Here is a 10,679-nt window from a genome sequence, read left to right as displayed (position 1 = left end):
ATATATATATATATAGTAGAGTGCTTTATGAATGGGTAAATAAGGGCACACATGGTGTTGTAAAGAGCTTTGCGTATCTTGATAAGACAGAAAGGTACTAAATAAGTACAGTGCATTTACTATTTATGAATATACAAAATAAAAATGGTTTAATTTAATAAATAATTTCAAAAAGTAAGGGTCAATCAGCCTAAAGCTTCTGCAAGAACAACAAATAAGTCACACCAATTACCAACAAAATATGTCACAGTAATTCTTATTGATTTTCTTTAAAACGTATACAAACAAAAAAGTCTCAACATTGCAAGTTTTTTTTTTTTTTTGTACTTTTTTTTGCCTCTGCATAAGAAAACCTACATCATTTCAACGTAAAGGAATTCCACATTTGAAGGTTGACCAAAAACAAAGCAGCAAAAGAGCTGAAGGATCACCAGTTTATCCTAAAGTGGCTCACGGCACAAGAATCTAATCTAATGGGAGTGGGTGTAAAGTAAAAGCATGATGAAACCTCAGGGAGTCTTAGATTGCACAGCATGATATGGCATTTGTCTTGTGGTGGGGGGACATGGCCATAGACATTCGTTGACATCTCCTATCAGTGGCAGGTAGCAAATGACAAATGGTTCTTGGTGCAGCTGGTTATTAACCTGCTGACTCTGGGTCAGAGGACGTGGGCAGCAGGGGAGAATAACATGAGCTGTGTTCAACTGCACCGCAGGCCCTAATGTGTGGAACAAGTGATTGAAAAAGAGTTGGAAAATTGAGTAATACAATGTTTATTATTCATTATGCCATCTAAATATTATGAGTTTAGGCTTTTAATATAGAATAATTTAGTTTGTATATAATATTTTTCAACCAATGCTTGAATCATTTGTTAAAATTGGTACTATATTAGCAAAATGTTGCTTGTAATAATGTTTTGCCATTGCTCAAGCTAATAAAGGAAAGCATAGGGGGATGGGAGTTAAAGATAGTATAAATGAAATATACAATGCACATGTATAATGTATGGAGAGCTAATTAACGCATTAGTAAACATGTTTTAGAATGCAAGTTCCATTTGGAAAAAGATCGTAATTCCCAAATATTTGATCAAATGATTAGAAATGTAACATGTATCTGTGCTTTATGACCATATTAGAATAATTATTCCCGTTCCACTGTCTTAGAAAATACTCTTTACTTCAGCTGACTACAGGTTATGATAAAATGTTTTTGAGTGTGAAATTTTTAAATGCCGTAACTGCCTGGTTGCTATTAAGCTCTTTACATGTAATCTGTGGGTTGGAGATATGCCACTTCAACTTTCACCTTGAAGATAATGCTGTGTCTGCTGGGCCTTCAGTGACGTGCCTCCTGCCATCTGTTACCGTGGTAAACACATCAATATAGCCTGCTGCCATAATTACCTCAAAATCTTGCTTCCAGACTTTGTAGATATGCAAAGACTGCAAATATTTTTATAGACAGCCTTAAAAAAAACTATGACTGTTCCTAATAATGGCAGCTTGATTCAAATTAAGTGTTGCTCCTTCAAACTGAAAAACAAATCAAAACGTAATTAAAGCAATTATATGCAAGATAAAACAGAAATAGGTTTCTGAAAGTGCTAATTCATACGAGTGTTATGCAGATGAGTAAGCATACTATTTTAAGACAAAAGAAATAAATGTCTTCGTGTCCTTCTCAATAGAGCTATCAGATTTTGTCATTGGGAAACAAGCCAGATGTTAGTGGCATAAAGGCGTATGTCCTCAAGCTTTATTATTAATTTGTTAAGGGGGAGCAATACTCACGTGCATTTGTGCATGACGGTGAGCACATTTTTGTAAGCCTGACTGAAGCTGGTGTGCTCCCAGCAAGTGTCTGCAATGTTCTCTAAATGAGTCCAAGGACAAACCAAAGAAATGCAATAATAGTGGATGTGATATTGTCTGTGAGGATTACAAAGATGTGGCGACACAATTTTAGGACTTTATTCCATAAATCCTTTTTTTCATTACTGTTGATGTTTTCTTAAGGCATACTAGATTCCAAAAGCAGAGTGTCAGCATCCAAGTTTGAAAATCTGAATGTCTTTTATCAATCACATTAAAAACGTTACTAGAACCACCTTCTTCCACCTGCGTAATATCGCTACAATTAGAAACATCTTATCTAAAAATGAGGCAGAAAAACTGGTTCATGCATTTGTCACGTCTAGACTGGACTATTGCAATGGTTTGTTATCTGGGTGTTCACATACTTCTTTAAAACATCTTCAGTTGATCCAAAATGCTGCTGCCAGAGTCTTAACTGGAGTTAGCAGGAGAGATCACATCTCTCCAGTTTTAGCTTCTCTCCATTGGCTCCCTGTCAAATCCAGAAATGAATTCAAAATCTTACTTCTATCCTACAAAACCCTCAAAAACCTAGTTCCATCTTATATTCAAGATCTTATTGTTTCATATTTTCTTAACATAGGACTGGGCTCTCAGACTACAGGTTTATTCGTGGTCCCCAGTTTCCAAAGCAGACTGGGAGGAAGATCTTTCAGTTATCAGGCTCCTCTATTGTGGAACCAACTTCCAGTTTCTGTCCATGAGACTGACACATTGTCCAGTTTTAAGACTGGGCTTAAGACTTTCCTTTTTCATAAATCCTATAATTAGGGTTGGCTTGTTAAGCTGCCTTAAGCTTAGACTACTAAAGGACATATTTACCTCATTTCCTTAAATTAATTGTTAAAATTGAATCATTTTCATTTGATACTATTTCTATCTTAACATGTGATTCTTGACCTGCCATTGTGTATCTGTTCCTACCAAACCCAGTTAGTTGAAGCAGATGGCCGCTTGTCCTGAGCCTGGTTCTGCTAAAGGTTTCTTCTTCTTGAGGGAGTTTTTCCTTTCCACTGTTGCCTTCATGCTTGCTCAAGATGAGAGTTAAATTCAATGCAGTCTGCTCTTCAGATAAAGTCCTAAATTATTATTTTTATATATGGATGTTTCTGTTAACTTATTTTACATATGAATATTTTATGTTCGGTGCCCTGAGATGACTTTTGTTGTGACTTGGAGCTATAAAAGTAAAGTGAATTGAAATTGAATTGAGTTACAACAATCCATTTTATTTACTACATGTTAAGTACCAGTTTACTGGATCTATTTTCAGTTTTCCAAGCTGTTTGCACAGCTCTTCATCCAACATTGCTTTGCAATGACTATGCAATTCATGAGTCTATCGAAGGTGGATGTGCCTCAAACCTGCCAACTTTCTAAAACTCAGAAGGGGGTGACACCTCTTGCTGTGGTTGCCAGAAACTTGTTTTATCATTTTAACTCAACAGTGAACCAAAAACAGGTTCAGCATAAGGACAAAATGCACAAAAACAAACTGATTTTATACAGTTTAGTGCAACGAAAGTGCACAGTCTTTATAGAGGAAATCAAATATCCATTTCACAGCACTGACCACCACACGCAACATATCTTCAGATAAAGAATCAGCTGTCCATCAGAATCTCCAGGGTAAGGGACACTTTCTCAGACAGCAACACACATATTTTAGACAGAAAAGACATCATGAGTGAGGAGTCAAGGAATCTTTATGTTAGATAGGGAATTCAAACTATAATAAATAAATGAGATTATTTCAGATCCAGTATCACCTAATCAATCAACCTCTGATGGTTTCACAACCACTCAAATTTTCAAATATGTGACCAAAATACCTAACATTTGCTGAACAAGAAAACAACTTATAGCTGACCAACAAGGTGCATGGGTGGGTGAGACACACATGTGACTTAGCCTTCTGAATATTAATGTTCCCAATAAACTGCCCCTTTCCATGAGTCAGAAATAAATAAAGAAGCTTTTGACATGAAAAGTTGCTTCAAAAATAAACAATATAAATCTGGTTGCTCTTCCTTCAAACTTTCTGGATGGCACAGTGTGATATTTATGCCATGTCTACAGCGGTAAGAAAAAATAAATGCCTCGATTAGACTAACAGTTTCTCCAGTTCTGTTTTTACATGCAAAAATCATTTTGACCTTTAGAGATAAGTATGTTCAAGTTCAAGTCGCCATTTGTTTGAATAAATTTAGAAGTACAGTAAAATAAAGCTGTATACCAGAGTGACTGCAAAAAACTTTCACTAAATGTTCCTGAAACTGAGTGCTGTATTGCCAGAGGAATGAAGCTACTGCACATTTATGCTGTTCTTGAATCAGTGATGTACTGTCTTCTATAAGATGGAAGGAGATTAAACAGCTTACAAAAGGGGTGATTAAGTTAATGTTACAAAGACAGTCCATAGTACTCTGAGCATTAATAACTTATCAGTGACTGACCACTTTGTTTTGGCGTAGAAATACTAACTTGACCTGAAATATACACCTGCTGGTACAATATACACCTACTGGTACATGGCATCGTCACAGCATATTTAAAATGTTGCACATCTCACCACGAGAAGAAAATCCATCTTCAAAGAGCATGTAGATCTGTGTGCACTCAAAATATGTCTGTATCAAGTAACTCAAGGGTTGCCTATACTATCCAAGAAAGTAAAAAGTGAAATTCCCTACAGAGTCTCATGCAAGCACCTCAGAGCAAAACATACTAGGTAAATATAATATTCCCCACACAGGGGAATACTAGTAGTAAGTTCCAGTTAAGATGAATTCCACAACATTCCTGCTTCCCAACCTTTGTGACATTAAAGACTCCATGCAAGTACATTTTGAAGTATTCACTCCATACTTCTTTTTATATTCCAACTGCAATCATTACAAATAATCCTTCTATAGAATTGAAAATCATCTGGTGTTTCTAGAAGCATGCTTGATATACAGTCTCCAACTTCTTAGCAAGTGCATCACCACTACATTTTACAAAGCAGCTCTATGGGTATGGATTACAAATATGGAGCTTATTACAGATGCAAAGATCATTAGGAAGCATCCCTGAATAACCATGCATTGCATCATTAGTGAGCTTCTATTCTCCTAATGACTTTTTTTATTTTTGTATTAGGGGAATTGAAGATATATTGCAGCTCCTGGGTAAAGACACCACTCACCAGACTTCAAGCTCACAGGAGGTGTCCTGGAATCACAGGCAGATGCACACTTGTTCCAAATTCAGAAACATTGCTGTCATCTTACAACCATACTGAATGAGCTTAGACACAGCAGGTGGAAAGCTGCTATGCAAACCATAGAAAAGCAGTGTGTAAAGCACACAGTTAATTTAAATTGATTTTGCTATCCATATGTGAGTTAATGATTTCAGGGTGGTGAGTTTGTATGGAACTCCCTAAAATATGGTGTACTGTGTCCCTGTCATCAAAACACTGTGAATCCAGTGTACTTATTAAAATCGTAAAATACAATTAAAAAATAAAACAAAATGCCAATAACAAAATAGAATTCCCATTCAATCGATCAGTGTCTCAATGGGATTAATTACAAGAATGCAGCCCTCCCTAAGCACATCAAGCTGTGCATGTGTTAAATAATAATAAAATAAAAAATAAAAAAACATATAAGTATATCATTTTTTTTTTATCATACATATTTAATGAAGTTTTATTCAATGGTTTCTTACCATTCCTGACAAAAACTGTGGTGTTAAAAACTTATCAACTGCGAAAAAGTCGTCTATCCTGTGTGGGGAAAGGGATGGCTGAGGAGACAAAACCGCTGACATTAGGCCTGTGTCTGTATTCAAATGTTTAGCTGATGGGACACCTGAGAGTGCTGTCTCTCCAATAATGGCCCCAGTGTGCTGGTTCAGCTCAGATAACTCGCAGCAGACCAGTTCTCCTCTTGATCATTAAATTATTTCTTTCCTTTTTTTCATTTTTTACTTTTTGCCACTTTTTCTAATTTCATTTTTACATCTGATATTAAATTTAATGTTTTTGTTTAGTTATTTTGTGCCTTTCTGTTGATACTAAACAAATGAATGAAAAAATGCACATTTAGCATATTCTTGCTTGGAAAAAAAATAAAAATAAAATATGTAGGACAGCTTGTTAGCTGTTCACAGTTCATGTCTTTAAATTATCTGTGCAGAATTATTGCCTTGACATTCTTGACAAGTTTACTTTGTAAAGTGTGGCAATTATTTTTTGAAGAACATCATCTTATGTTCAGTTATGTATACTAATAAGGAACAATCCCCAACTGCTTTGAATTTACAATTGTATTAATTGTTATAGAAAACCAGAGGAAATATGCTGAAGTTAAAGAAATTGTCAGGAATCTAACTTTTGCAAACTTGAATCCTAACATATGATAATAGTATTTTTTTAGAACATAAAAAAAATATTCACAACACTTTCACCTACCAATAAGCACATAAAGACAGAGGAAGGTCTAATAATTTGCTCAAGAATATTTTGGCTAATTGCATGGCTGGGGATTGAACCTCTCCAATGTTCTGGTTAGATGATTATCTACTACTAAATAAAATCCATCCACATAAAGTTTAACACAATATTAGGCTATGTAAACCCTGCTGGTGTGCAGGTTAAATTACAGTCTGAATTTGATAAACCCATTTTTTATTTGATCCAACCTACATGTAGGTCTTTTTCATACAATATGTGGTATTAAATCATTAAAACATATTCTTTGTTTTTTAATTGACTGCAGTCTGAACAGTCATGCTGCATTTCATTTGACCTTTACAACATTGAGATAGAGGTAAGCAGATTGATCCAAATATTGGTAAAATTGTACCAACATCATGCTGTTTAAATCTTGGAACTACATACGTCTTGAGCTACAGAATAGAAGTACAGTTGCTTTGTCTATTTGTTAAAAATGCCATGTACTGGATGACTTAGTATCATCACAATCATTGTTAGTGTCAGATCAGATTGTTATAGCATGATGAGATTAATACTTTAGTTTCTTTCAGTAGATCACTTCTCTTTAAAAAGTACAACTTTGCATTGGATAAGTCAGGAAGAGACTAGATAAAATGTAAAACAGGGGTGCCCAAAGTGGGGCCCGCGGGCCAAAGTTGGCCCGCCAAGCTGTCCTCGTTACTATATTTGGGATTTGCCTGGTTAAATAAAGGTTAATAATAATATTAAAATTTCCTTTAAAGAATCAATGTGTTTACACTCAGTCATTCCAAGTTTAATGTTAGATGGAAAGTTGGCCCATTGACTACTGTAATGACACTACACAGCTGGAATGACTAATTTGTGCATTAATCTTTTTTTAATTTTAATCATTTTTATTTTATTTTGACAGACGTCATACTGTCTCTCTGCAGTTTATTGCTGCTGAACATACCCTCCCCCCCAGACTCCACCACCACCACCATCATCACCACCGCCACCACCACCAATGCAGCTTGTTCTGTAATGTTCTTTATACAGAATGGAAGGATAAATGATTGTATAATAAATAAATGGACTTTACTTAAAGAAGTATTTGCATTTCATGTATTATAGTATATTACATTTGGCCCGTGGCCCTCTGATAGATTTTAAATTTGGCCCTTTCAGAAAAAAAGTTTGGGCACCCCTGATGTAAACGGAAAAAAACAAACAAAGTGTGGCGGATAATAATTTTGTTAGTTCTGATTGCACATCTTCAAAACTGATACATACTTGCTAACATGTCTAGCATTCATACTTACATACTTCAGTAAACACAGCCTTCTGCAAGTGACATTATGTTTTCTTGTGTGCATGGGAGTTGCTCCAGGGTCATAGACTGAGCTCCTTGGGTCCTGATTTATGTATATTCTGCACTAATCAGGTCCCCAGTAAAAAAAAAAAAAAAAGAACAAGAACAAAGAAGCCAATTACAGAGATTGTTGGAATACTAAACTCAGCATGGTAGATGATTATACTCCTGGCATTCTCCACATCCATTTTAAACAAAGTCTATGCAAATATCAACAGTAACTATATAAAAACGGTTCTACCTGTTTTTTTTTTTTTTTTTAGTTTTCCAACAGTTGGGCAACACAGAAAGTTTTCCTCAACTCTGCATAACATTCTTACTTTTTTCCTTCCTCTATGCAATTATATACTATTAGTGTCATAACGTTTACGTAGCCAAAAAACTCATAATACCTGGTGATCGTACAAGTTGTTTCTCTACAGCTTACTCTTTTTTTTAACCATTTCTCAGTCATTCATAAACTTTTCTCCATGATTTATATGACTGTCCTAGAAGTGCTGCATACAATTCCAATTCCACTGCACTTCTCACGATATTGAACATTCTGCCTTGAACAAGAGTCACTTCTACTTAGTGCAGTCTCTCCGAGAAGTGCATTCATCATGATGAGATCCTCCAACATCAAAGTGATCAAACACAAATGAAAGAAGCAGATACAACTGTAATCCTAAACTAATGCTGCTTTACCGGGAAATAACATGTACAAAAAACAGAAAAAAAAAAAGAAAAGATGAAAGGTGCTCTTGCTCTGAAATGTTTGTTTACCTCTAATCAGGATTTGTTGAAATAGGTTGCTTCAACAAAATATATTCCACATTTGTTTACGGATAGTCCTTCATATTTAGTGGTAAAGAGCAAATTGAGTTTTTGCATCTGTCAAACTAAAACTTTCTCAGGTGTTTGTTCTTGTTGCAAGTAGTCCATGTACACTAAACACAAAGATTCTTTTGCAGTACAAACTATCCTGTGTCTGAGTAGTTTTTCACAGTTAATAAGCTATTCCAAAACAATGTGAAGATCAAATGCTAAAGTGTTTTTCTTTTATATATATATATATATATATATATATATATTATGACTTAGAGCATCTGGCTTTTGGTAGAATTGTTATTTTTATTTTTTGCTTAACTCTGGGGCTGTAAAAAGTTCCTTCCATTAAATTGGATCTGTATTGATTGGAATTTAAACTCTAGTAAAGTATCAAGAAAATGTCAGAATCTATCCTGTATGAAAGGAAAAGCCATTGGAGTGACATCAGTAAGGTCATGCTTCCTCACTCCTGTTAAAAGACAATCAGATACATTTTGTGCGATCAACAAAACAAAGTCCAGACAACTAATAAAACCTACAAAAAAATGCCTGTTTATTTATATGAAATGAAATATACACCACCAGTATATATATATATATATATATATATATATATATATATATATATATATACATATAATTTAAGTCTCTTGATGAACAACACAATTTAGGCTAGATTTAAAGTCTAAACTGTTTTTAACAACTGAACTGAAGACATCATCACACACTACAATATATATGACACCTAACGTGTTACACAAAGCTGTCTTCACTTTTAAAAGCTAATTTCACATTCTACCTATCAATGTATCTATCTACCTACCTACCTACCTACCTACCTATCTATCCATCTATCCATACTGTAAACATGTAAGTACTTGAATTAGCAAATGATATTAGCCTATTATAAAATAAAGAAATAAATAAATGAGAAAAAAACCTGTAATGGTTTTATCACATACTCTGCTTCACAGTTGAAATTCATTTGAATAGCATATCTTTGAAATTGTACAAGCCAGCACAGTCTAAATCTAATTCAACGTCAATGGACCATCTCCAAAATGTATTACCTGAACACATCTTCCATTCAGTCTTCAAGGTTCTAATTTCCAGTCAGTGAAACTGTATTCTGTGGGAGACTTTCAAGATACTATATTGTGTCTGAAAATTGGTGCTAAAGTAAATATAGACGGACTAGAAGCTGATTTCTGCTATTGTCATTAATGCCACTAAGACAGGTTGTGCACGGCTACTGATCTCCAACAAAATGATTGCAGTGCATTCCAGTCTAGATGATGTTTGTTTTGTTAATGTATGATATGATAGATGTGTGTGGCATAATATATATAATGTAGGCCAGGGCTATTCAGCTAAATTGTTCAGGGGGCCACGGTTACTGAAAGCCAACATCTATGGGGTCGGACATTCAGTAATTAAAGTTATTATGTAAATAAATCATGTGTTATAATGATCTGCTACCTTTTAAATGTGTTTATTTTGCTGCACTGAATCATATGCAAATAAATGCAATACCCAAAAGTGTAATTCAAATAAATTAAATTTCAAGATTTATTTCCTTGCAACAAAAGTAGGAATATTCTAATGTGAAACAAAAATAAAAACAAAATGACTCTCTTTGTCTCCTATTTATTACATATTATTTTACCATCTCTGACTTGCCAAATCTTTACTCTTCAAAATTTAAAAAAAAGTTTTAACCATTTGTGGTGTTCCCTGATCGACTGGCATGTTGCTGTTGGTGGGTCCATTAGGAACCAGTCTAATTTACAATGAAATGTCTGCACAGACCAGTTCTTTCTCAAACTGTGCATAAATCACAGGTGAAGTGTCCACGTCCCCCTCAGGTGTGAGTTGTGAGCAGAACCAAAAGAGGCGGAACAGAACTCAGCTGGGCTGAAAGTGAGCAAAAGGCGTGTCGAACATCTTCTTTTTGTCGTTAACTAAATCTAGTCTATTTGTGGTTAGCTATGTTTTAACTAACTACAAAGCTGATGTGCATCATTGCCAATTTTTCCCCAGTAAAAAATAAAATTGTTGTTGTTTAATCCAGCTAGCGGTTTATCAAATTATTATAATTCGAATCAGTTTATTTATCTAGTGCCAAGACATAAAAGAAGTCATCTCGGGGCACAGAACAGAGATATACATA

The 10,679-nt window shown here is 34.7% G+C and overlaps 1 protein-coding gene across 1 annotated transcript in view; it reads right to left on the bottom strand.

The window, feature by feature from the left end:
* LOC119424522 (astrotactin-2) overlaps window positions 1-10,679 on the bottom strand; it is a 320,640-nt gene that overhangs the window by 270,770 nt on the left and 39,191 nt on the right. The gene's annotated exons all lie outside the window — the stretch shown is intronic.

The sequence above is a fragment of the Nematolebias whitei genome, chromosome 18 (assembly GCF_014905685.2).
Source record: "Nematolebias whitei isolate Nwh7 chromosome 18, NemWhi1, whole genome shotgun sequence".
Lineage (NCBI taxonomy): Eukaryota > Metazoa > Chordata > Actinopteri > Cyprinodontiformes > Rivulidae > Nematolebias > Nematolebias whitei.
The sequence above is the reverse complement of the archived record's forward strand: the minus strand, read 5'-3'. Positions and strand labels throughout refer to the sequence as shown.